Below are 27,327 nucleotides of genomic sequence, written 5' to 3'. Positions count from 1 at the left end.
AGTGGAAGCAACACATTTATTGATTGAATAATTGCAATTTTCTGTACTTGGGGGGTGGATGCAAGTGCATTTTTTCTGGGAGCTGCTATAAGTGTAAGCCCAAAAGGGGCGGCTTAAAGCAACAGATGTTTATTCTCTCAGAGTGTGGAGGCCAGAAGTCGAAAACCAAGGTGTCAGGAGGGCCGTGCTCCTTCTGAAGGCACTAGAGGAGGATCCTTCCTGCCGCTTCCAGCCTCCAATGGCTACAGGTGCTCACTGGTTCAGGGTGGCCTCACCTCCAGTCCTCTGCCTCTGTCTTCATATTGTCTTCTCCTCTGCGTGTCTGACTTGTACGGACACGTATGATAGCATTTAGGGCCCACGCAGAGGATCCCCACCATAGGCAGCAGGGAGGAGAGAAAAAACAGGGAGGAGAGAGGCCATAGCCATGTGCTTTGCAAAAGACACAAAACAACTTGCAGCAAGAAGCTGCAGTCTTTGAAGCAGGCATGCTGGGTCTCTGCACCTGGGTGGGTTCTGCAGGGATTCGTGGGAAAACCAGTGAGCCCCGAAGTCCCAGGCTCAGAGGCCACGTGGAAGCAGCACACAGGCATCATTTCCTGCAAGCGCTCACGTTGTGTTCTTCTACTCAGCTTCTCTTTTTCTCCATAAGCCCCCGTGGGCCCCAGCATTTGAGTGGGTGTAAATTGCACGTCTCTTCTGGGGGTTGAGTTGGAGAATGAGGAAAATGATAGATCTTCTGCAGTTGGTCGATTTTGCTGATGGAAGCGCATTTCCTACCTGAGGCATCCTGGGGTCCCCCGAGAACTATCACTTACTTCTTAAGCCAGGAGACGTATTTATGGCTGGTGGAAATGGTCCCATATCATCAGAGGATCTTCCCTGCTGACTCCCTGGGTGCTCATTAGTTTGGTATATCAGAAACTCCCCCACCCTTTGCAGAAATGAACAGTTCAGCAAAAAACAAACTCATTTAATTCAAATTTAATTAAAGTTGGAACCATGTTTTTTATTCTTCAGTCCTAATTATAATAATGTTACTGTGCATGATATCATTGAAAAACACGGGGGTTTCAGAGGGGGGAGCATATGGGACGGTGTCGGCTGATGCAGGAAGAATGCAGAAGAAGGCGGCTCATTTTCTCACTCTTGGAAAGTTCTGGTGATCAAGGGTTTTCTAAGAAGGTGGCTGTTTAAAATGGAAACTCCTCTTTCAGCAAATAATAGATCCCAAGGAATGAAACTAATAAAAGTGTGTGTGTGTGTGTGTGTGTGTGTGTGTGAAGGAAAATAAAAAGCTATCAAACAGTGTAACGGGGCTTCTGAGAGTAAACAGTCCTGGTTAAGACTGGATGTGTTCCATAGCAAATCTCAGGGTCTTAACCCCAAGAAAGTGATTTCTTACCCTGCAGGTGTTGGGAAGGTGGCGTTCCACAAGGTAACTAGGGAGTCCGGGCTCATTCTCTATGGGGACGACACCTGCTGCCGGGCCCGGGTCGGACCGCTGAGGCCTGAGAGTCGCATCCCTCCCACAGCAAGTCCACACACGCCAGGTGGTACAGGAAGCAGTCACACATCCAGGTGCGTCCAGGTGCCGTTCACGTGCGTCAGGTGTGTCCAGGTGCGTGTTGTCCATGGCGGCCTTCACGCCGCAGCAGCAGCACTGAGCAGCTCCAATAGAGGCTAGAGGACATGCAAAGCCCAAATTGTTTATCGTTACTACTACTGGGCTTTGCTGTTTGCTATCGTCCTTCCTCTTTCTCGGTCCTCTGCAGAAAAGCAAGATAAAAAGCCTTGGTCTGGGGCCTCTGAGTCCTCGATGGGCGGGAGGAATCACGGTGGGGCAGCGAAGGCTGGTGCACAGCTGCGGGGTTCTAGTTCTGCCTCCTGGACTCGGGGGGTGGGGGGACCAAGGGGCAGATGAGGAGGGGGCGCTCAGAGGGGTGAAGACGTGGGCGGATCGTGGGCGGGAACTTGCCGAGGGCTTCCCAGAGCACCCCTCCTCCCCACAACAAACTTCTCTGCCATCAGGGTGAAGACTGTGGGCTCGGCTGTGAAGGATGTGCCCCGCCAGCCCCCCCATCTGCCCCTAGGGCCCAGGGACCTGGTGTTTCAAGGGACCCAAACCCCTAGGACCAGGAGCCAAGTGCAAGCTAGCTGTCTATAGATGCTGAGAAGCAAGTTCTAGATCATTCTTCTCCATCCCCCAGTTGACCCTGGCTGCTTCCCAGCCTCCCCCCCCACCACGGGGACACCACGATGCTTCCCAATGTGAGGTGTAGGAGTCAAGCGCCCGCCCTTAGGAGTCAGGAAAACATGCCAGCCCCTGAGTCATGTGGCGTTGAACCAATTACTTGTTTTTTTCTGGTTTTTGTTCATCTTTGACAGAGTAGTGATAGGGAGGATCAGAGGAGAAAATGATGTTTCGGGCACAGCATGGGGCACACAGCACCTGCTCCACTGTGTCAGCGATTTTTATTATTCTCAGCAAACCACTCAAGGGGAGGGGGGAGCGCCTAGACCCGGGAGGCTGGAGGACTCGTGACTCGACACCTCAGCCTCTTTGGCCTTCTTGTCTCTTGATTGTGACCAGCTGGTTCCACGTCAGGGCCTTTGCACTTGCTGTTCACTCTACCTGAATCCACTTTCTCCCATGTGTTTGCACATGTGGGTTCTTGTCATCTGTGAGGCCCTAGTTCAGATATCTGTGGCTCACAGAGGCCGTGCCTGACCACCTGATCGCTTCTTGCTTCTTGTCTCCCAATTGCCACCATAAGTCACATAGGCTTCTTCGTTCTCTTAGAGCATGATCGCTAATGCTGATTATCTTGTTCACTAGTTTATTCGTTTTCTCTTGGTGTCTCGCCCTCCGAGAGGTAAACACGAGACGCAGAGCCCCGGAAGGGGGCTTTGCTCAGAGCTGGATCCCCGTAGCTGTGGGCTGACCCAAACAGAGTGGTTGGCTGGGCCAAAGGGTGCGGCAGTGGGAGGAGGGCCAGACTTAGGGAAGAGCTGGGGTGAAGGCCACGGGGCCCGGGAACGAGCACGCAGCCATGCCTTCTCCACCCTCACTGGGAGGAGAGTCATTGTGGGCTGCACGGGGCTAGCCCGGAGCCCTGCATTTTCTTCTCAAAACGGATTCAGTGCCTGTTGTCACGCATTCCCTCCTCAGCCACCCCGAGCCCTTTGGAGCAGAAATGCTCCCATTCCCTGTCAGAGCTTCGTGGAGAGTGACTTATCGGGCAATTTCAGAGAGGACATTCAGGAAGAAGACATCAGATGTAAGAGGTTGCAATGAATGTTCAGAGGTCAAAAGAATTGGGAAATGCCTTCATGATTTTTCTCTTATGAAGGCAACACAAATACTAAAATAACAAATGTGTGAAGCCCAAGCCCCTTTCCTGCTCTGTGTGTTTTATGCAGCCTAAAAACATGTCTTTAGAGCTTTCTTTGAGTGATTTAAAAACCAGATGGGAGGCAGCAAACAGACTGCATCTGTCCCAGTAATGCCGCCATTTATTTCCTGGGTAAGTGAGTAGAAATGGCGTCCGTGTGCTTCTTGCCGAGCGCTGAGTGCAGAGCATTTGGCCTCCAGCGAAAGCCCAAATAATTTCTATGCATGATGAATCCTTCCAATAACGAGGCCCTGCAAAGGCAGGATCAAATCATAGTCATTAGCTCCTGGTACTCTTTTCAAATGGATGCCTCAGAGTCTTTGCAGCGAGCGCCCAGACAGAAGTTGAGGGAGCTCCTTGCAATTTAGTCTGGCATTTATTATTCTTTTTTGTTCTTTTGGAAACATAATAGGTTAAGTTGAAACTTCAAATGCGATTGTTGAGAAAGGCAGAGAAATGTCAATTGAGCAGAATTCCTCACTCAGGAGCAGGTGATGGATCGGGACTCTCCACCCGCCTCCCCCAGGAGCATGTGGGCTTTCCTAGCTAGAGGCGAGGAAAGAGGCAGCAAATTCATATCAAATATTGATCCCCGTCCCTGATGCTTAGATACACAGGACTGGATTGATTACCATCCCCAGTGTGTGACACAGCACTGCCACCATGCAAGGACCAGCTTTTACCTTCATCTCTTGATCTTCTGCCCTCAATCCCAGATTCCTTCCAAAGAGGCTCCTCTGCTCCCGTTTAAATATCATCCAACGCATGTCATCGTGCACTTCATCCTGCTTCCCCTGCTTTCCTCCGCATTGATCCATGCCCCACGCACCTCCTCCTCCCTGGCACAGAACATCCGGCTGCTCGTCTCTTCCACACTTGGCTCATCCCTCCTCTCCTAACAGCTGCCAAGAAGGCTTCTTCTCATAGTCACCAAACTCACTGCGAGTGGACATCCCTGTGGTTATTTGCTGTTTGCATCTCTGTGAAAGCAGACACAGGGGTTGAGTCTGGGTCTGGAGGGACATTCTCAATGTCACTGGCTGTGTCCGTGAAAGGGGCAACGATCTTCACCGCCAGGCAGCTGATAGGGCTCCTCCAAGCCCTCGTCACGTGACTTCTCGTTTCTGCCAGTTGGGCCGACGTGGGATCCCACACTGATCCCACACTGTGTCAGTGTTCCTTTCTTCACTAGCGTGTCCCAGCCTTTTGATCCCTGTCAGCCAGGGCTTATTCTTCATTGGTGCTTTCCTAACATTTGTCTGTTTCTTTACTGGTCTTCTCTCCCTTCTCTTGCTGATTTGCTAGAGTTTCCTCTGTATTCCAGATATGAATACTTCATCAGTTATTTACATTGTAAATTCCAATGTCAAATACTTATCCATCAAAAGATGAGATAAAAAGAACTGATGGGCAAAGCCCAAAGTTCAGATATCTGTTATTTCATCTTCTGAGTGTGGAACACAGAGCACACCCTCCATACACCTTCCCCTCCGTGAGCAGACTGGATAAAGAGAATAATGGAGAAGCAGAGTGGGCTCATGGGGAAAGAATGGTTTGGAAGTGAAATTGACCTTTTAAATAAATCAACTCTAGCTTGGCCACTGCCAGGCCAAGTGACCCAGGACAGGGTCCTCACCTATGGTGACTTCAGATTTCACATCTGCCTCCCAAGAGGTGTGAGCTGGGGACACACTGAAAGCAGAGTCAATATGCTGCACGTGTGAAGGCTTCTAAACAGAAGTTAGGGCTTTTGTCTTTCTTTATCTCTTGCATGGGGTGGAAGAGAATCGATAAAATAAAAACGCTGGAGCCTGAGGAGATTTGGATGGATGGATAGATGATAGATAGATAGATAGATAGATAGATAGATAGATAGATAGATAAATAGATAATACAAATGGATGAATAGATGGATGGATGAATGAATGGATGGATACATAGATAGATGATAGATGGGTAGATGGATGATAGATATATAGATAGCTAATGATGGATGGAGGATAGATTGATGGATAGATAGATAATATGGATTGATGGATAGGTGATAGAAGGATGGATAGATAGATAGTATGGATAGTTGGATGGGTGGATGGATAGATATATAGATAAATGATAGATGGATAGATGATATAGATAGATAGATAGATAGATAGATAGATAGATAGATAGATAGATAGATAATATGGATAAATAGATGATGGATGGATAGATAGATGGATAGATATAGATAGACAGATGATGGATAGATGATGGATGGATGGATGGATAGACAGACAGATGATAGATGGATAGATGATAGGTGGATAGATAGATAGATGATACATGATAGAGCAAATGAGCCACTCTTTAATCCCTTATTCGTATTTTGTCTTCCTCTGATAGAAACAGAAGTGGAGTTAGCCATTAAACAAAAATCAACATTTAATGATGTTTTAATAGGATGAAGATAGTGTATAACTTATGGCTTCATTTTGCCCATCCAGCAAACACACTCAAAGGTAAAACCCGTGCCTACGTCTGCGGCCGTGTATGTGTCTTTATCTTAGCCCCCCTCTCCCCATACTAAATGAAACATGCAGAAACAGTAATAGCATTTACTTTTAAGTGTTGACATTATAATTCAATTGTATTTTTTCCTTTTGCTAAACATTTTCCTATTTTCTCTAGAGTTAATAAGCAATTACGTGTATAATAATGAAAAGATAGAATGTACTAAAATAATATTTATGGAGCATATAACATCTTAGAAAATACTTGCAGTGTGTTAATGAAAGGAACCTGTTGCGAAGTTGTATATCCGTGCTGGTTGCGACTGTTGTTCAACCAAACCAAACAAAATACAAACAGGAAGAGAAAATACCCAATGCCTGGGACCCTTCCAGCCGCGCTGTTAGTTTCGCATTTTTCTTTTCATTGTTTTTCTTTCCCTGCTGTTCTTTCCTCTTTTCCTACATTCTTATCTTCTTCCTTTTTTTAAATCTTCTTCCTTTTTTTGTTCTTCTGAGATGTGTTTATTAACCATATTTCACTTTCTGACTTATCTCACTTAACATCGTGCCCATGAGATCTTTACTATGTTTAAAATACCATAGAGGCCTAGGAAACTTTCAGTAGTATATAACCATCATTTTAAAGAGATTTCTTCTACCAGCAAATTCCATACCTTAGCCCTCAAACTCCAGGTTAATCAGAATATTAATTTTTTTTTCTGACCTTCTGTAAAGCTGGAGGCCATGTGAAAAGTCTTTGTAGACTCCCATTTAGGAAGCTGCTTGTGTGTGTCCCAGGGCATGTGGCACATACACATTGCATGTATACACCTGCACACGGCATGCATGCATGTGCCCACATCCCAGCGCTTCCTCCAGTCCAAGCCTCACAAGCAACAAGTTGTCACCTGGAGAAGGGCCCTGGCAGGTGCCCGAGTTTGTCCTGCCAGCCTTGGTCAGCACAGTGATCAGACATGATGGCAGTGGTTGCTATGGATACTCTCCCTTCCTTTCTTGTTCTTCCCTGTGCCTAGTCCTTGAGCTGGAGCCTGGGCTCCATCATCTCCACAGGGGTAAGGATCTGGGATTCCAGGGGCACGTAGAGTGGACAGCCTCCAGCCTGGGCCCCCCAGGATACCTGCTGCCTCAGAAGCCACAGAGCCTGCGCGGTCACTGCCCATCCCTAAACAGAGCACACATAGACCCAAGTGCAAGGCTTTGTAGGGAAAAAATGCTCCAACTTGGACGTTACCACAAAAGCCACTTTGGAAGGAGCAGAGGAACAGAACAACTTCCTTTCTGTCTACCAGCTCTTCCCAGTCCTTTCTCATTTGGCCCACAGGGTTCTTTGGGAGGCAGTCATCACAGACTCCAGCTTCTCTTGGAAGATCCCTACCACCAGGTGTGAGCTCTCCGAGTTTGGACCCTCTCTTATGGTTTGGAAAGGTTGGTCTCAGTACCAGACATTGTTTCATCCATATACATTTTATCAGGGATTTTTTACATCAATATATAATTGACACATAACACTGTGTGAGTTTAAGGTGTGTAACGTGTTGATGTGATACATTTATATATTGCAATATAATTACCACCACAGTGTGAGCTAACATCTCTATCACATCACATAATTATCATTTCTTTTTTGTGGTGAGAACAATTGCAATTAGGATCTAGTCTCTTAGCAACTTCAAAGTTTATAATACAGTATTGTTGACAATAATAATTATGCGGTGCATCGGATGTCTGGGTCCATCTTCTCGTTCCAACTGTGTACCCTTAAACAGCATCTCCCCAATTCGTCCGCCCACGAGTCCCCAGTAACCACCATTCTACAATCTGTTTCCGGAGTTCAGCTTTTCTAGATTCCACATCTGAGTGATGCTGCACAGTATTTGTCTTTCTCTGACTTATCTCACTTAGATCGTGCCCATGAGATCCAACCAGGTTAACACAAATGGTAAGATTTCCTTTTCTCATGGCTGAGCAATATTCCATTGTATATATACACCACATGGTCTTTACCTGTTCATCCATGATGCACACTTGGCTCTTTCCACGTCGTGGCTGCTGTGAATAATGCTGCAGTGGACATGGGAGTGCACATGTCTCTTCAATGGCCTATATTAATTTCCTCTGAATGTATACCCAGAAGTCGAATTGCTAGATCCTATGGTCATTCTATTTTTAAGATTTTCAGGAATCTCCATATTTTCATACTCTATGAACCAATTTACATTGGTTCATAGTGCACCAGTCTTATATTTTCTTCACATCCTCTCCAATACTTGTTATCCTTTGTCTTTTTGACAGTAGCCATTCTGACAGTTGTGAGGGGATATCTCATTGTGGTTTTCGTTTGTGTTTCCCTGATGATGAGTGATGTTGAGGATCTTTTCATGCACCCATTAGCCATTTATTTGGATGTCTTCTTTGGGAAAATGTCTATTAAGAGCCTCTGCCCATTTTTTTAAAATTGGATCATATGGTTTTTTGCTCTTGGGTTGTAAGAGTTCTTTCCGTATTTTGGATAATAAGCCCTTACCTAGTACATAGTTTGCAAGTATTTTCTCCCATTCTCTAGGTTGATTTCTCCATTTTGTTGATTGTTTCTTTTGCTGTGCAGAAGCTTTTTAGTTTGATGTAGTCCCACACGTTGATCTTTTTTTCTTGTTTTGCCTGTGCTTTTGGTGTCCTTTCCAAAAAAAAAAAAAATCATTGCCAAGACCGACATGAAAGAACTTCTTCCCTGTTTTGTTTCTATCAGGGTGTTTTAAGTTTATTTTTTTCCTATCACTTGTTAGTTTACATTCAAATTGTGAGATGGAATGCAGCACAACATTTGAGCCAAGCATTGGAGCTAGGCAACCTAGGCTTAAATACCTGCTCTGCCACTCACCAGCTATGCAAACTTGGCAAGTTATCGATGCTTTGTGCCTCAGTTTCCTCATGTCTAATTGGGAACAAAAATAAGTCACTATGAGGATTGAATGAGTTATTACATTTAAAATGCTTAGAATGGTGCCCAATACAAAATAAGTGCTTAATAGATGTTAGTTATAATCATCATCATTATCATTGCCAACGTCATCATCATTACCATCACTATCACCACCATCACCACCACCATCACCACCATCACCATCACCATTGTCATCATCACCATCACCACCATCACCAGCATCACTGTCCCATCACATCAGTGGAACATCATTACTGTCATCGTCATCAGTGGAACATCATTATCATCATTGTCACTATCATCACCATCACACTGATGACGGTATGGTTAAGAGGTCGGGCTTTGAACTCTGACACATTCGGGTTTAAATCTCAGGTTCACTGCACAGTAGTAGTGAGATCTTAGGCAAGTTTATCCTCAGTTTCTCCATGAAATAGCATATAACACCTTTCTGAAGGGGCTTATTCTAGTGATTAAATTAATGACCCTTATATGTTGATTATAGTACCAGGTACATGGCAAGTGCTTAATAAGTAATATATATAGTAATGTATAATAAGATATGATTATATTAATAATATTAATATTATAGTAGTACATAATATATATCAATAGGGCTATATATGCATATGTATGATATATATTTTAATTGAGTTTATATATAATTATATATACACAAATGTATATATAATTATATATAAATATATTACTTATTATTATACATACAATATATAGTAATATTTTATTATCAATATACAATTATTTGATAATTATGTCAATATATTCTACATTATTTAGTAATTACATTTATATTATATATACACTCAATTAAGAATTTATATCTCTCTATATAACACATGTAATATATACATCTATACACATACACATATATGTGCGGGTCCTAACCAGCTTTTCCTATCATGCTTTAACACTATAAACCCTTAAAATTTTAAGCTGGTTTTGCTGTTATTACCCTGGAGATATTTTGAAAATCCCCAGTCCCCTTTCCTTTTCTCACGGGCTCCTGTCTTGCATGATGAGCCGTGGGCTGGGCAAGCCATGAGCCGTCTGCAGGAGGATGCAGGCCTCGTGGCTCTGGAGGACCAGCGTCTGGCAGAGGCGATCGGCCCACCTTGGTAAGTGGAGGCGGAGGGCGTTCGCGGCTTGCTGGCCCAGCCTCTCTCTCTCAGTAGGAGGAAAGCCCTCTCTCTCTGCCGGTGTTTGTGCCTGGTAACTGGACCTACGGCCCAGGGTCTGCCATTTTGTCATGAGTTATTTATACGCCATTGTCTTTTCTGCTAGGAATCCTGGGAGCCTCTTGAAAGCACAAAAGATCCCACTTTTTTTGTTGTTGTTTTTTGAATGCTGGTTATTCTTTTCCTCTGTGGTGTCACATCTGCAAGTCATTTTAACCAGTTTGGGCTATAGTTTCCACTGGAAGCATGGGCATGGGCGAACTGGCTGGGCATGTGCTGGATATCCACCCATTAAAGCATGTGTTTAGGGTCATCTACTGTGTGCCAGGGACTGTGCTAGGACAAATGAGGGCGACAGCTCCTGTCTGGAGGAAGCTCATTTAAATGGGAAATGTCACATGAGCGGTCACATAACCAGTTAGCACGGAGGCAGCTCATTTACTATGAGAGCACAGAGGAAGCATAATCCAAGTATCGTTGCTAGGAATGCATGAAATACAGAGAAAAAAATTATGAGTGCGAAGATTAAAAAAAAAGATTATATGGAGAAATATAAATAGATCCACGTTGCTGGACCACAAATTGTGATTCATTTATTAACTCATTGAACAACTATCTAGCCAAACACCTGTTATGTGTGGGAATCCAGGGAGGAGAGGTAGAAGTTGCAGAGAAGCTGACATGGCCCCCCGTCATCCCATGTCTGCTTCTGTGGGTCACCTCCTCTGGCCTGTCATTCATGACACAGTTCCTCAAGAAGCATGGTTATGAGATTACCTGGGGCAGGGTGAAAACAAAAAGTCAGATTTCCAGACACCCTCCCTGGAGATTCTGATTCAGTAGGTCTATGTTGAGGCCAAAGAATCCGAACTGTTAATGAGCATCCCAGGGGATTTTCATTACCTAGAAAGTCTGGAAGCATTTTCAGTTGGCAGTGACAGAGGCGATGTATTTTTCCCTAATGTGATGCTGGCCTCGGGGGCAGGACAAGGGGCAAAGGGGCACCCAAGAAGTAGGATATGGTGGGGGGATGCAGGAGAAAGGGGAGATCTGGGGAAAGGATAGAGGCTACATTTGGGAGGCGAGGAGTGGGTCCCAGCTTCTTTGTGAAGATCAGCATGGCACCATCTTCTGAGAGAGACTTCAGGAGGAGGAACAGGTTATATGGGATCCAAGGGAGTGCTTTATGTGGACATTTTGATGGTCAGTTGAGTTTTGGAATCTCTCAAAACCAGGGATGACCCCTACTCTCTTCTGTAGGCCACACCCTAGTTCTGTTTAACATAACACGAACATTTCAGGGCATCAAGAATTGAAGATCCATAAAGATATCATACTCTCTTTGGCTCCTTTCTGAATGAGCATTTGATCACATTTAGATTCTGTCCACATAACCCCAGCCTTCTGTCCGGCGTTGGGAACTTGGACTGCGTGAGTGGTCCTGAGCCCGAGCAGCTGTGACTCACCGTGCGAGGAGTCATCCACAGAGGGGACGAGGTCTGTTCTCCAGCTGAATGCATCCCCAGCTCTCCATCTACTCCAAAATTTCCAAAGGCAGCGCTGGAGACAAAATTAACTCACAACTTCCCCCAATGCTCCCTTCCATTAGGACAATGGCTCTCAGCCCTGCTAGCCCTTGATCACCTGAGAAACTTTAAAGCACACAGATGCCCAGACCTTGCCTACAGAGATGCTAGTTTAGTCGTTCTGGAATGAGCCCTTGGCATGCAACCAAACTGGTTGCCAGGTGATTTTAATGAGCAGCCAGGCCTGAGAGCCACCACATTATACCTTACCCTGCCAACGTCTTCCCGTAGGCAAATCCTATTAGCCCAAGACATGGAGCCGGTCTTCTCTTTAAATAAATGTGACCTCCAGGCTGAACTGGAAAGACTTCCCAACAAAAGCAAGGACCTTATATATGTTATTCTTTTTCCTGCACAGAAATATGGCTTCACTCGGAAAGGATGCAGTGACCTTCGGCACACTTTCCTTAGAAACGAAAGGTCTATGAGCATTTCTTACCATTTAGAGCAATAACATTAGTATTTAATTCTTAGTTTCTGCTCAGTAGAAATAATTGGTCCATCCTTTGCCCCTTGTGGGTTTTTATTTTTGTTGGATCTAGAGAAGGATTTTCTAATGCTCAAGCTGCTTAACAACAGTGGAGTTATCTTGAGAGAGTCTAGGGTTTGTGGAAGGAGAGTGTGCCCTGGGATGCATGTACATGAGTCCATCCAGCATGTCATCACTAGGCACCTACCTGCTCTAGGTAAGGCGTGGTCTGGTCCCCATGGGCCCCGGGTTAGGGGGCCCAAGCTCCACAGTGGCACCAGCCTGCATTCGGGAAACCACTCTCTAAGAAGACTGATTATGACACGGTTGGCACAGCATCACAGAGCCTTCCCAGCCTTTTATTCTGAGTTGGGTCCTCTCCCTGAGATCAACCTGAGCCTTACTCCTCTACGCTGGAGCTGGAGCCCCTGCCTCAAACCCATACAGGTCCGGGAAGCCACACTGCAGTTGTGCAACTATGTGCTTCACTGCAGGAAGCGTGTGGATTCCTGAGGACACATGTCCTGACATCTGTCCTCCCAGCCCCAGCAAGGCAGGGCGCAGCTCCATTACTTGCTGTGGAAGGTGCGTCGTCCAGGAGGCCTTTAGGGCTGGTCAGAGTGGGGCGGCTGAGTCCTAGGGCTGCGGGGGTCCTTCCTGTTCATTTGCACCACCTCGAGATAATCGGCTAAATGCTCTCTGACCCTAAAATCTTTGAAGATACATGTGGGGAATATTGGCCAAGAATGGGGAGGAATCAACCCAAATTGTTCCTGATGACGGCCCAGTATTGAGACAGTGTTTTATATGATTCCAAACAGAGGACGCTTTTCCCCGTGAACTGTCCATTCTCTGGGGAAAGTTCCAAGTGATTGGCCGAAGCTCCGTGTGACATGCTCAGGCGATAGACCGACTGTCCTGGCTGATTGTACGTCAGTCTATAGGACTCACGAGCGGGTCTTCTCCCGACAGCGGATCATCGACATCAAGAAAACATCACAACCGTGTTTGCAAGTCAGGCCCCACAGCATGTCTCTGGTCCAGGAATACTTGCCACCTCTTCCCCTTCTCAACAGCTCCATTTAACATTTCTGCTCCTCACGCTAATGCTTCATGCACTTTGTTTGTAAACTAGAAATCCAAATGAATTAAGGAGAAGGGGACGATGGAGAACGTGGCCAGATCATTTCGATTCTGGCCACAGAGTTGCTGCAGAGGCGTGAACTTGCTGCACGGATGTTCCTCCGGGAGGCCTGTAGCTGCCCCTACAGAGGCCAATTTGGGATGATTTCCTTCGATACTCGAGTCACAGAGCATTCACTACCTGAAATAAGAAGTACAGGATTTAAGATCATAAACTTTTCCTGAACATACTTGCATCTCAGCCCATCATGTGGTTCTTAGGAGATTCCCTGAGGCCCTCCTTGAGCTGTGGGTAAGGTGATGCCTTTGGTTGGGGCTGCTGGCCGATCTCTTCCTCCGAGAGGGCTGTTTTCGAATGGGTGGGTTGCCACGTTGGAAAGCACTTTGAGGCTAAAATAGCTCATAAACATCATTTATCTCAATGGTTACAGGGCCCATCGCCACTGGGTGAGCTGCCAGAAGACCATCCTTTGCTTCTCTGGGTCCACAAAGCCTGCTCTGGACCAGAGACTAGACCGTCTCAAACCCAGGCAGAAGGCCAGGCGGGGCGTCGATGTAAGCTCTTTATCTTGGGCTCTGAACTTGCGCTCTGAGGCCCAGATTTAACTCAGATTCTCACATGTTGGGGAATCAATCATTTGAAAAGAGCATTTGTCAGCTCTGGTGTTGACTCCTAGGAAGCGGAGACCCGGCTCCCGCAACTCGCCCTCCGAGCAGGTGCTTGCACCTACTTCACCGGAGACCCGGTCTAAAACGAGAATCACTTTGATGCTTATCCTGAGAAGTGTTGGTTTCCCCGGGGGGAACCCCTCACTCCTCTGTAAACCCTTAAATTTTCAGGTACTCAAGGCTGAGAGCTTTAAGGATATGCCAGTCAGGTGTGTGGTGGATAGGAATTTTACTCAGTCAAGAACTTTATAGAACGTGGGTGTGCAAAAGTTTAACTTTATTACATTTTGCCTAACTCAATTTGAATCTATCATAAGCCCACATTTTCCTAATAACAGAAAATTAATGGAGTCACTTATAAATGGGTTTTATCCAATAATGTAACGTGTCAGTTAATTCCGGATTAAAGCCAGTCACGTTCCAAGCTCCCGGCACCCCCTCAGGTTCCTCTCTCTTCCTCACCTCAGGGTTAATCTCTTTCCCCGGGGGACCTCGGAATGTGTCCCAGTGGGCTCCATGTGCCTTCTTGGGCTCGATCTGCGTTGCCCCGTGCCACCCCCCCCATCAGGCGTCGGGCACCCTCTGTGGCCCCGGTGCCCCCCACCAGGCTGTCCCGCTCCTTCCACGCGCAAACCGCAGGCCCCTTCGGCTCCGTTGGCCTCGCCAGACTCCCCGTGACCTTCTCCCGGGCCATGGGAAACTCGGCTCTTCCCTGGCTTCTTCCTGTCCTTGCGCCTCAAGGATGCCCAGGTGGCGTGGCTTCTGGAGACGGAGAAGAGGCATCGGGCGGGCCCCTGAGACCCCAACAAGGCTCTTGGCTGACATCAGGCTGTGCAGCTACATCCTTGAGGTAATTGGCTCTGCCACACGTCACTCTCTGCGGAGACGTCAAGCCACCTGGCACCGGGCTGGGGTCCCACCATTCGAGAACAGAAGCACGAGGGTCCTGTGGGTGTGGACCTGGTGGCCTGTTTGCTATTCACGGGGGGCCGGCTGGAAGGGAGGTGCGGGGCTGAGCAAGTGCAGGCTCGGACCGGGGTCGCCGTCCCTACCAGGCCGTCAGAGGGGTCGGAGGGGTCGGAGGTCCAGAGTCCTGCTCCGTGGAGGCCCCCTGTTCCCGGGGTGTGGCTCAGCAGGCAGCTTCTGGCTGCAGGCCGGTTCCCACCACTTGACTCAGTTTCACTGTTGAAATATTGAAATCAGCTTCTTTAAAAAAATATATATTTTATTTATTTATTCCTGAGACACACAGAGAGAGGCAGAGACACACAGGCAGAGGGAGAAGCAGGCTCCCTGCAGGGACCCCTGATGCGGGACTTGATCCCGGGACTCCAGAGTCATGCCCTGAGCCAAAGGCAGATGCTTAACGGCTGAGCCCCCCAGGTGTACCTGAAAGCAGCTTCTTAAATGGATTCCTGGAATCTGGAGACCGGCTTTCAGAAGCAGTGAAAATGTGCACAGGATGAAAGCAGAGAACCAGGTCTGCTTGAGAAAAGTAATTGAGAGGATCAGAGCTGCTACATCCTCTGGTGCCCAGACGCACTGCTGGAGATTAGGTGGGGAGGTGGGTGGCCCAGCTTCCAGCCGGCTGGCTGCGCTCGCACTGAGCGGCCGTCCCTCTGGACACGTCAGTGACAGCAGCATCCACGCCTGTGAGGCTCCCGCTGGTGCCCCGGCCCCTGATGTCCAACGGTGGTGAATTCAAACTGGGCCAGCTGGATGCTAATTGCATGTCAGAATTCCTATTGTTAAAGCATTATTTTAAATGCATATTTTAATAAAATTATGCAAATGATATTGGTTGATTGCAATTTGTGTTGCATCTGCAGTATTTTTAGCAGGATTTCACTGAGGCACTTACAGGAGTCTAAAGCCTGGTAAAATGTTTTGCATTATCTTCTGAAGGAAGTGAGACCTTCCTCTCTTCTTTCATAGTCTTGGAATTTTTTAAAAAAGATTTTATTTATTTATTCATGAAACACAGAGGGGGGGGGACACAGGCAGAGGGAGAAGCAGGCTCCATGCAGAAGCCTGACGTGGGACTTGATCCTGGGACCCCAGGATCACGCCCTGGGCCAAAGGCAGGCGCCAAACCACTGAGCCACTCAGGGATCCCCATAGTCTTGGAATTAAACATTTGAATTTCTTTAGGTCCTCCAGGGCTTGGGGAGGGGACAAATTCCATTGTCATGCTTTATATGTGAGTTTTTTAACAACATGAAAGATGGTCTTTATGGAATCCCTGTAAAACTATAACACTGTGTTCTTATAAAGAAAAAAAATTTTTTGAAAAGAAAAAGGGCAAAAAAATCATTTTATTACTGTTTGCCTCAGTCCATAATGATCTAAACAATCATTCTAACTAGAAACATTTGGAGAAAATGCTTAAGAGAGAAAACACCCAAACAATTGTGGGAGAAGCTCCTTAAATCGCTCACAAAAGAGGCTCACAAAAGAAGCCCACAAAAAGAAGCTCCTTAAATCGCAGTACGTGTCATAGAAATATTAAAAGAAGAGACGTTCAGTGAGGTCGGGGGTGAAATCGTGCCTACGTAGCAGAGAACTTGTTTCCGCTCTAGGTTTGTTGAGTGAACAAGCGGTATCTGGCCGGCCGGAGTGTATGCGCTTGTACTGAGCACCTTCCCCAAACAATGCAAAGGCTGTGCCTGGAGCGTGGGTCCTCGGAGAGCAGAGAGCTTGGCAGGATTGCATCAACACACCCGCCGTCCAAGGGAGCAGAGGGTCTCCAGGACGCTGCCATCTGCCTCCCGGCTAAAAGGCTCCGTTTGGGAAGCTCTCAGGGGCTGGCTGTGCCCTGAGTTGACTTGTCGGGAGGCAGAGCTGGTGTCGTCACTGAGTAGAGCACTCGCTGCCCATGCAAACACCTTCCTTCGTTCTCCCTCCTCCTCTCCAGCCTTCTGCCTCCCTCTTTTCGTCTCTCTGGACCAATTCTGAATTCTATCCCTGTCAGTTCCTGCTAAATGTCAGGATGTTGTTCAGGAGAACCAGCGTGGCCCCTAGTGGTCGGGCTGTAGTCCCCAAATGCGTCCCGACTGCCCCCAGGGACAGGCATCCATGGAGCACTTGTCTCAGAATCCAGGAGGTGCTCTGGCCTCGGACGGTGCACTCACGACACGTGTGGCTAAGGTGACATCCCACGTGCATCTCCTAAAGCAGCTGTTGGGCAGGTTCTCACCTCTCCCCTCCGGTTCACACCCACCCCGTGATGAGCAATACTGGGGTCTCAGGTAAAACTAATTAGACTTCACACCACATTCACAGCTCACGTCATCTACTGGACTCTCGGGTCTTCGCTATGGACGAGAATCAGCATCAAATTAATAGGAAGCGGGCCAGGGTCTCCCAGATGGTTGGCCCAAGGGTACCATTCAGGACATAGAGTTTTTCTTCGAGTCCACCAGCAGGAGCCCGGCCAAATCCAAGATTATATAAATTCTAATAGTAAATAATCCTAAGGTAAAGAATGTAATCTCTACCTCAATATCACCCCCCCACACACCCATACCCACGACTATAAAATCCTCCAAGGTGGAAGGATGATGGTTTCCCAATGATGTGCACACCGGAGTCCCCAGAACCGGTGAGAATATTATCCGACGAGGCAACAGGGGCTGCAGATGAGATTCAGTTAAAGACCTCGAGGTAGGAGATTATCCTGGATCACCCAAGTGGGTCCGACGTCCCCTGAGGGTCCTTATAAGAGGGAAGAGGTCAAAGCTATGCAATGTGGGACCAGGTGGAGCCGCCTTGACTTGGACCATGGAGGAGGCACCGCGATCAGGGCGGGTGAGGCCCCCCAGGAGCCGCAGAACGGATCGTCCCCTGGAGCTCCCCGGCGCACAGAGCCCCGCCAACACCTTGGCTGTAGCCCGGGGTACCCTTCCCAGACTCTGGGCTCCAGAACAGCACAGCGAGGAACGTGCGTAGCTTAAGGCACGATGTTGGTGTAATTCGTTCCTGCAGCCACCGGAGATGGAGCCTCACCCCAAGGAAGAAGGTAACTGAATGGCAGTGAGACCGTTTGCTCCTCGACGGGCGGGCGTGGGTCCAGAACAGCCCTTGGGTAAAAGCCCAGGCTTGCTTCCTTAGGAAGAATGGGTTCCAGAGACGACCGTGAATGAGAAGTGACAGAGACGGTGACAAGCTTTGGTGGGAAGCTTACCGGGAGGACTGCGTTATCCCCAAGGGCGCACCGGTGACATTTGCACACCTGGCTTTGTCATCCTCCCTAAGAGGTTTCACTGATCTTATTAAGCGACGGGGCATAAACCGGGATCCTTCCCTGGGACATTTGTAATTTAATGGGAAGACTTTAAGACCAGAATGTCTTCAAGGCGCAGTGACTAGGGTATCCCGAGGGAGTGGCAGGCACAGAGGCTTCCTCTCCGGGAAGGGAGCCTCGGACACTTTAAATTCCACAGTCGCGCTGTTGTCCGCTGTTAGCACTTCTTGGGGTTAGGAACGGCTGGTCTAAGGCAGCGTTTCACGTGGACTGTATTGTTCGGACCAGACATTACAACACGCGCTTCAACAGCCGCTGGGGACATTTTGCTTCCGAGCTGCCCTCTGCGACCTGTAACTTGCAGTTACTTTGAATAAACTCGAGGTTGATTAAAAAAAAAATTATCTAGAATGCTCCCCACTGTGTGCAGTATCCTTGCTTTCAAGGGCACACTGTGTGCAGATCTGGGCTTCGCCATCCAGTGCCCTGGCTCGGGCTGCGGCCACCGTCAGCACTCCCCACGCCCCCTCATCTACACAGTTCAGATGACGACAGGACTGGCGTGTGCCAGCGGGCGAATGGTGTGAGTCAGTAAATGCCAAGCCTCAGCACAGTTCCAGACACGTAGGGAGCAGACCCCACGGACATTCACCGTACTGGTTTTCCAGAGAGTTCTCTTCCTCCGAGTATCCGGTGAGCTCACGATGCCGGTCCCCGGGCTGGCTGCCCTCCGTCTGGGGCGCACCTGTCCTCTGCACCTGCTCCCGACAAGCTCACCTGTCCTGGAGGAGCCCTGTTTTCCATTAAGGGGGCAATAGAGTCAGGGACGTTTGCTTTTCATCAGGAGCCAGCGGGTAGGGATGATGCAGCGAAGTGGGAGCCCTGGGTCCTCTGACAGATGGAAGGGGACACCTTTAGGCAGGTGGAGCCACCTGGAGGCCTTGCCACCTTCTCCATCACGCTTCTCATTCACGTTTGTCTCTGGAACTTATTCATCTTAAGGAAACAAATCTGGGCTTTTACCCAAGGGCTATTCTGAACGTACGAGAGCCCCGTTGAGGGGAAAAAATTAAGTGACTCTCCATGCTGTGAAAATCCTTCCGAGTTACTTTTTCCTGAGGTTTCCATAGCGACCCCTCTAGAGAAAATGCGCCCCTGACCGTGGGCTGGAGTGGGCGAAACGGAAAGCAGGATTGGTGGCGCGGGGCTGCAGGTTAACCAGGAGGAGCTTTGTGTTTTATACAGAGATCAGAGGGAGGGAAGCAAGGTTGAGGGGCAGCGGGCAGCCCACTGTGCCCCTCACGAGCCGGCCCGGCCTTCCTGCAGCCGGTCACCTCGCAACCCTCAAGGCGGCCCCCGAGGCGGCGTCTGTGTTTCCTCCTGCCTGTCCGTGCACCTGCTGAGGGACGTGGGGCCAGAGCACCTGAGAGCCTCATGCAAGGGACCCGAGTCTATGTCCACCTACTGTCATTCCCGGGGTTTTTATATAAGAGAATCACTGATTCTGGCAGCAGTTTCAAAAGCCTAACTAGGACAGATTCTCACACCTGCGCTCCAGCCGTGGGCACCTGTGAATCCCAGGAGGCGCCCGGCCTGTGCATCCAAGTCCTGAGTGGAGGGAGCAGTCGAGCCGTCAGGAAATGGGAGGCTGCCTTGTGGGGCGCCGATGCGCTCAGGAGGGTGCTGGCTTCACGGCCGGCTGAGCTGCCGCCTGAGGCCGGGGCCAGGGGGTGTTAGCACGTGATGCAGGGAGGCTCAGGCCTGCCCGGTTGGAGAGCGCCCAGGTAAGAGCCTCCAGGTAAGAGCACGGCCGGCTGCCTCTGAGCCAGCCTCGCCCTGGCCAGCCGTCGGTGGTGTGGAGTGGCTCAGGCCTCTGCCACTGTCACGAGAGCAGCCCGTGGCCCGGCGTGTGCCACCCAGCTCAGCCTTGTCCCTCCGCCCCTCCCCAGTCGCCGCCGCTGCCGGGCCCAAGGTGCGCCGGGCTCAGGGGGATGCAGACCCCAGAGCGCCAGGCGGTGCCAGCAGCGCTGCCCTGAGGCCCCGACGCCGCCCCAGGCTGCAGGACTGCTCTCTCCGGGAAGGCGTCGGGGTGTCCAAGGCTGGGGCCCGCCGCTGTTCCCCAGGGCGCAGGGCCCGTCGTCTGGTCCTTCTCACCTTCCGAGGCTGTTGGCTCGTGTCCCAGTAGAGTGTGAGTATCACAGCTCGGCCCTAGGTGCTGTCGGCAGAAGCTTCTGCTCTGCATCAGCAATGCAGGAGGTTGTGGGGGCTCAGGAGAGCCCAGCGGAAGAGCAGCCCGTGAAGGAGGTGGAGGAGGATGGATCAGGGGCTTTTAAGAACAGCTGAGTTTAATATTCAAAATGATCCCTTTCACTTACTTTTCTTTCTTTCTTTTTTTTTTTTTGTACATGTGCTGTCGAAGCGAGCACTCACTTACTTTTCTATATGTGATCTGCACCTCCCTACCGCTCGCTGGCAATGGGGTGCCCTCACAAATGCCGGGTGTGCACGTGTGTGCATGTGTGTGTATGTGTGTGCAAGTGTGTGCATGTGTGCACGCGAGCCCACCTGAGCAGCTCACAGGACCGGGGGCGGCCTCAGCGGCTGCCAGGAAAGGTCCGCCTGGCCTGAGCCCTGGAGGAGCCTCAGAATACATCAGCCGACGCCGGATCAAAGTCCGCTTGTCGACGCTGGGCTTGGTGCCTGCTGCCTCTCCACATCATCAGGCTCTGTCAGAGGCTGTCAGTCGGCCCGCGGTGGCAGCCTGGGGCGAGTGATTCAGGACAAGTGCCCTGAGCTCCCACGCAGCACAGAAGCCCTCTCAGAGGCCAGGAGAAGAAACTGAATAATTTACCTCCAATTTTGTCACCTTCTGTTCTGTGTTGCCAACAGGGACGATTCCCGGGAACGCGGCATGTCACACACTTCCCTCCCAATGCACACAGAGGTCCAGAGTCACTGGCGTGGAAGTTACATTAATGGACAAAACCCGTTCTGGTGTCTTCTCTGGCCTGTGCCACGGGGTGATGGTCACCGGTGACTTGACATGCGGGGCACGCCTGTGGCTTGGGGAGGGGGTGGTGTGTCTGAAGACTCGGGAGATGCCGTGGTCAAAGAGAGGGCTTCAGGCTCGCAGGAGGATGGTGGGAGTCGTCCTGTCCCCAGGCAGAGACCCGGAGGGCATGTGCAGGGAGGCCGAGTCTCTCAGGTAACCTCCACCTGGGAATGAGCGGCCATACCCGAGACTGGGACCAGGCCAGGCCTCCAAGAAAGCACTGCTTCCAAGGGGTTAATGCCCACGTCTCTCCCCATGCACCGACCATGATGGGCCGTGTTGCTGCCCTCCTCGCCACCTCCCGTGGCTTCTGAAACTGGCCTTGCTAATCAGAGTTCATTTCTAAAGCCGTGCTGTAAACCTCGTGCAATAGAGCATGATCAACTGTGCTTCCCCAAGGCCCAGGGGGTTGTGCTCAAGCCTGGCTTTGTGGCTTCATGGCTTCATGGCTTCAGGGCTTCATGGCTTCAGGGCTTCATGGCTTCAGGGCTTCATGGCTGCATGGCTCCAGGGCTTCATGGCTGCATGGCTCCAGGGCTTCATGGCTTCATGACTTCATGGCTTCAAGGATTCATGGCTTCATAGCTTCATGGCTTCAGGGCTTCATGGATTCATGGCTTCATAGCTTCATGGCTTCAGGGCTTCATGGTTTCATGGCTTCATAGCTTCATGGCTTCAGGGCTTCATGGTTTCATGGCTTCATAGCTTCATGGCTTCAAGGCTTCATGGTTTCATGACATCAGGGCTTCAAGGCTTCCCGGCTTTCCGGCTTCAGGCTTCAGGACCTCACGGCAGTGGAGGCTGATGACTGACTTCTCCATTCCACCCTCCTTTACTCCTCAAGGCTCACGGCCTCTCTGACCTGCCCCTGCCACCCACGTAGGAGTGGCTGTCCCTCTGGCTCATGACCCACCCCTATCTATGGATCACTGCCATCCTACTGTGACTCTGAAGGTCTTTCTCTCTAAACCACGAGAGCCATAAGGATGCACCCTGCATTATGGCATTATGCCCCACATATTTGAACCAATGAATTAATGAGACCAAGCGTATGCACCAGTTTACCTACCGGACCCAGAGTCAGTGTCAATACTATCAGTTGGCTGGCTGTTCTCTGACAGAGGGCTTTAATGCTACCGGTGCCCTCTGCTTGGTGCTCTAGCCTTGCCCCCACCCTTGGGCCCCATGAAGATGGAGACAATTACTCTTGAATTCTGGCCTTGGGCCCTCATTTTCCAATAATAAAGGAAAATAATCCATCCCTTATGAGCCCCTGGCAGGTGCAGAGCACTGGTCTGGAGTCCAACAGCTCTAAAACCTAGGTGATTATATCCATTCCCCAACACAATGCAGCTAGACGTAGGGGAATTGGCCAGGTGTAAAACACGTGTCAGATTTATAGGCTAGGCGGCAGGTGTACAAGGCACTTCAAAGATGGCTTTGTGGATTTAGGTAAATGGCTGGAAGCCTGTTGTTTGTGCTCTAAGACCTGCTCTCCTCTCATTTGCAGCAGGTATCAGAATAGGAGTTTTATTTATGTGATTATCTGATTATGTTTATATCTCCTGCTAGTCTGTATGATCCTCTAGGGTGTGACTAGCTACATCTATTCAACCCTTATACCTGCCGCCTATAAGTGACAGGCACAGCACAGGTGCCAGTGTATTTATTGAAAGAATGTCTACCATAAAAATGTTTATCAGCATATCTATCGTATTCACTGTACATGTCTATACTGATAGCCTCCAGATTTTTTGTCCAGTCATGACGTAGCGATAAGAAGTGTTATCCTATGCACGAGGCTGTTGAAAATCTGTTTTTAAAATTCATTCTTCTTTTTTTTTTTTTTTTTTTTTTTTTTTTATTGGTGTTCAATTTACTAACATACAGAATAACACCCAGTGCCCGTCACCCATTCACTCCCACCACCCGCCCTCCTCCCCTTCCACCACCCCTAGTTCGTTTCCCAGAGTTAGCAGTCTTTACGTTCTGTCTCCCTTTCTGATATTTCCCACACACTTCTTCTCCCTTCCCTTGTTTTCCCTTTCACTATTATAAAATTCATTCTTCTAAAAGGAAGTCAGGATGGTTGCATTTCTCTCTCAGGGTATGAAACAGTGTATTTCCGAAGGCAAAGCCTATAAATCATCATAGTAATTTTTAAAGTTCGCCTTAATCTGGTCTCTTTACAAATATTGTTCTTTTTCTCCAGGCTATCGATGCCATATTATTGTAAAAATCAGGAAAAAAGAAACACGGGAGAGTGTTTCTTCTTTTAAGAAGAAAACCAGAGGCAGATTACCGGTGATTCTCTCGTGCAGAGGTAGCCGTAGCTGACATTGTGGTGTTTTCCAATGTAAAAACTCTCCCACATGGTTAATTAACCTTCTTCGTGGCATTGTTTCTAACGCGAGTATGATATCCCATCATATGCACATACCACTAATAATACTCAAGTTTGGGGGCATCTAAGTTTCTTCCCATTTCTGTGTTATTTGATGTTGAAACAGTTACCTGTTACGTAACGCCTGACGGCGGGGCGGGGGGGGGGGGGGGGGACCTGTGCCTGTGTCTCCATGGCGGTCGCCTGGTAACAGAATGCAAGGAGGAGTCTCTTACTTCGCATTTTCTTCCTTTTCTTCTATGCTTACGAAGCCTGTTCTTAATATACAAACAAATATTCACCTGTGATTTCTACAGTGAACCTTCCAACTGAAGTTAAATATGCATGCAAAGAAATGCACCACCTTTGTTTTTAGCATCTGATGAATTTGTACAAATGAATATACCTGCGTAACCACCGCTCACTCTAGAGTATTACTGTTGCTTCAGAAGCCCGTCTTGTCCCCCCATGGACTGATGACTCCTCAAAATATCCCGTTCTCCTACTTTTCCACCATAGATTTGTGCTGCCTGCTTTGAGCTTCATATAATGGAGTCATACACATAATCTCTTGCATCTGGCATCTATCACTAAAGACCACGTCTGTGAAATTTCCCCATACTGTTATACGTAACAGGGCAATTTCTTGTTATTCTGCAGCAGGGTTTGGCAAGCTATGGCCCAGGGGCCAGATCTGGCCCACCATCTGTTTCTATATGGCCCACGAACTAAAAATATTTTTATATTAATAAGTGATTATTTTTTGTAGCTTTGTTATCATTGGTTTTGCCTACTGGCTCACAAAAACTAAAATTTGACCATGTTTAGAAGAAATTCATTGACTTTGTGTTGTACTGTTCTGCTACATGAGTATACTGGCCACTTTGAACTTTTCCACTGATAGCGATCATTTAGATGGTTCATAGTTGTTTACTGTAATGAACAGTACCGACTTCAACAGTCTTGTGTGTACTACTGTTGTACAAACACGTACATACGTTGGTTGGGACACAGACAAATATGCCCGTGTTCAGCTTTAGTAGATACTCCCAGCTTTCAAAGTGGTTTTACCAATTTATGCCCTCACTTTATTGCATCACTGGTAACTTCAGTGCATTGCGAATAATAATCACAACAATGAGTATTGTTACTTGTTCCTGATTTTGGTATTTCACCACCCAATATGATTTTTTACATGGTTTTTAAAAAGATACTTTTTTATCAGATGAAGAAAGTTCTCCTCTTGCTAGTTTACAGAAATATTCATCATGAGTGGGTGGTGATACTTTTTGAATACTTTTTTGACATCTATTGAGATAACATAGTTTTCCCTTCCTCCAACTTTCGCTGCTAGTAATTGGTTTTTGAATGTAAAACCAATATTTTTTATTACTGAAATAAATCATGGATTCAACTAGCTAGTGATTTGTTTAGAATGCTGCCTTTAGGTTCATGAAATTAACTAGTCTGTAATTTTCTTTTATTGCAATCTGCTTGTCAAGTTTTATATGAAGTTTGTGCTAGTCCATAATGCATTATCAAGAATTTATTATGACTGATGTGATAGCATAAACTGATGAAAACATTCTAGAGCTTTCTTTTACAGAAGATTTTAAATGATAGGTTGTATTTACTTAATATATGATGGATTATTCAGATTTTCTATTTCTTCTTGTGTCAATTTTAATTAAGCTGCAGTCTGTAAGCATTTTCAATTTTATTATCAAGAAATTGTTCATACAATCTATAGTGCCTATAGATGTTGTGATCATGTCCCTCTTTCAGTTCTGATTACCTTATGTTTTCCTGGAACTGAGTAATGATATATCAGTTTTATTCATGATACAGTTTTATTAATCTCTTTAATCAACTTTTAACTTTATCAAGATTTTCTCTAACTTGTTTTTTCTATCTCATTGGTAGTAATTCCTGTTTTCGCTTTTTCTTTCTCTATCTTAAGTTGGTGTTTTTTTCCTAGCTGCTTCAGATAGAAACTTAAATTCTTAACTTTCAGATTCAGTTCTTCAATTCAGTTCAATTCAATTCAATTCAATTCAATTCAATTCAATTCAATTCTTCTTTTCTTTATTTTAAGAATTTTTTAAGATTTATTCATGAGAGACAGAGAAAGAGAGAGAAGCAGAGACACAGGCAGAGGGAGAAGCAGGCTCCATGCAGGGACCCCAATGTGGGACTCGATCCCGGGACCCCAGGATCACGCCCTGGGCCAAAGGCAGGCACCAAACTGCTGAGCTACCCAGGGATCTCCTTTTTCTAATACATATACCTAACATTATACATTTTTCTCTATGCACAGCTTTAGTTGCATTTCAGATCTGGTATGCAAATTTTTTAGCAGTATTCAGGTCAAAATATTTTATAAAGTCTACTGTGATATCTTTGTGAACAAATGACTTGTTGATATTATTTTTAATTTTTTCACCAAATATTTGGTAACTTTCCAGTTATTTCCTTGTTATTGATTTATAGCCCCATCTTCATCAACACTGGACCGTCCCACACTCTACCCATGATATTTGGCCCCTTGGCTCTTGGTGTCACCCAGATTCATGTGAGGGATGGAGACCACAGGGGCTGGCACCATTGGCTAATCTTCCTTCTGCCATCTATGTACGTAATGTGTAGTCTAAAACTATAAGTGAGCAATTGTATTTTCACCAGATAGTAATCTGTGGCTTTGGTCTGCTCATACATGTGTGTGTGTACATATATGCATACATCGTATCATAGCCATATAAGCATATCACATATATGTCTTTGTGTGTGCTTGGCACAGATTAGCAGGGTCTCCAAAACATGGTGGGCCCTGCATTTCCACTTCTTCCCAGAGCTGTGAGACTATCAGAAACTCTGCTGGACTTTTTAGCTTCTAAGCTGCTGCTTTCCAACCAGCTTCTGGGAGTGTCCTCTCCTACCTCCAGAAGGAATTGAATTGATAAACATCCTGAAGGAAACTTGCCTGCAGAGTCCTCCAGCCTCAGTCTCTGTGGCTTCCTGCCCTGCAGTATCTGCCGCTAGCAAAGACTCTAGAAGCAGCGAAGGCCAGTGAGAGGCTCCCCACGGTGTGCGTCCAGCTGTCTTGGTGTTTGAAGTTCTGGTTGTTTCTGTTGCTGTCAAATTTCTTTCCTCCCTTCCCTCTCTCCCTCTTTCCCTTCCTTCTTCCTTCCTTCTGTTTAAAAACTTCCATGCAGTGTTTATAGTCGATTCCAGTGACACGGTTGGTCTGCTCCGAGCATTCTGCGTGGCCCAAGCAGACGTGCACACCTCATAATTTCTACAGCTGTGTAATGGTTTTCTGCCTCTACTTTTTCCTCCCCCTGGGGCATCTTTGGTGAAAATGAGGGTGTGCTGCATGTTGTCCCCTGCAATTAGTCTTTTATTCCAGACTGTCCTTTTCTGTACAGATTTAACAGTTACTACTATCAAGTAAGATATTTTATGTATACTAAGGTTTATTGCTAAGCTATTTATATTTTACATTATTCTCCTTATGCCAGTATCAAGTCTGGCAATCACTGTGTTTTTATAACACAGAATCCAATCATATCTGTTTATTTATCAGGTGCCTATTGAGTGCCAGGAATTCTGCTAGTGCTTTTCATGGATTCCATTTTCACTCTGCACATCGGGTTGATATTATTTCTTTCTTAATTAGAAAACTGAGACAGAGAAAGGTCACAAAGCTCCCTAAGGTCACCTGGCTGGTGAGTCCCAGAATT

The 27,327-nt window shown here is 47.6% G+C and overlaps 2 long non-coding RNA genes across 4 annotated transcripts; one reads left to right on the top strand and one right to left on the bottom strand.

Moving 5' to 3' along the window:
• Positions 1-968: 968 nt before the first annotated feature.
• LOC119877490 lies at positions 969-12,399 on the bottom strand. Of its 3 annotated transcripts, XR_005378090.1 has the most exons (5): positions 12,306-12,382; positions 11,509-11,576; positions 10,671-10,819; positions 1,406-1,769; positions 969-1,189 (listed from the first exon to the last, which is right to left on the bottom strand). It is a non-coding gene; the product is annotated as an uncharacterized LOC119877490 (long non-coding RNA). The 3 variants fall into 3 exon arrangements; XR_005378088.1 differs by lacking the exon at positions 11,509-11,576 and having other exon boundaries at positions 12,306-12,399; XR_005378089.1 differs by lacking the exons at positions 10,671-10,819; positions 11,509-11,576 and having other exon boundaries at positions 12,306-12,399.
• Positions 11,117-15,033, top strand: LOC119877491. Its single transcript, XR_005378091.1, has 3 exons — positions 11,117-13,532; positions 13,672-13,795; positions 14,651-15,033. It is a non-coding gene; the product is annotated as an uncharacterized LOC119877491 (long non-coding RNA).
• The last annotated feature ends 12,294 nt before the right edge of the window (positions 15,034-27,327 follow it).

Source organism: Canis lupus, chromosome 24, assembly GCF_011100685.1.
Source record: "Canis lupus familiaris isolate Mischka breed German Shepherd chromosome 24, alternate assembly UU_Cfam_GSD_1.0, whole genome shotgun sequence".
Lineage (NCBI taxonomy): Eukaryota > Metazoa > Chordata > Mammalia > Carnivora > Canidae > Canis > Canis lupus.
Note: the sequence above shows the minus strand (reverse complement) of the source record. Positions and strands in the feature narration are given on the sequence as shown.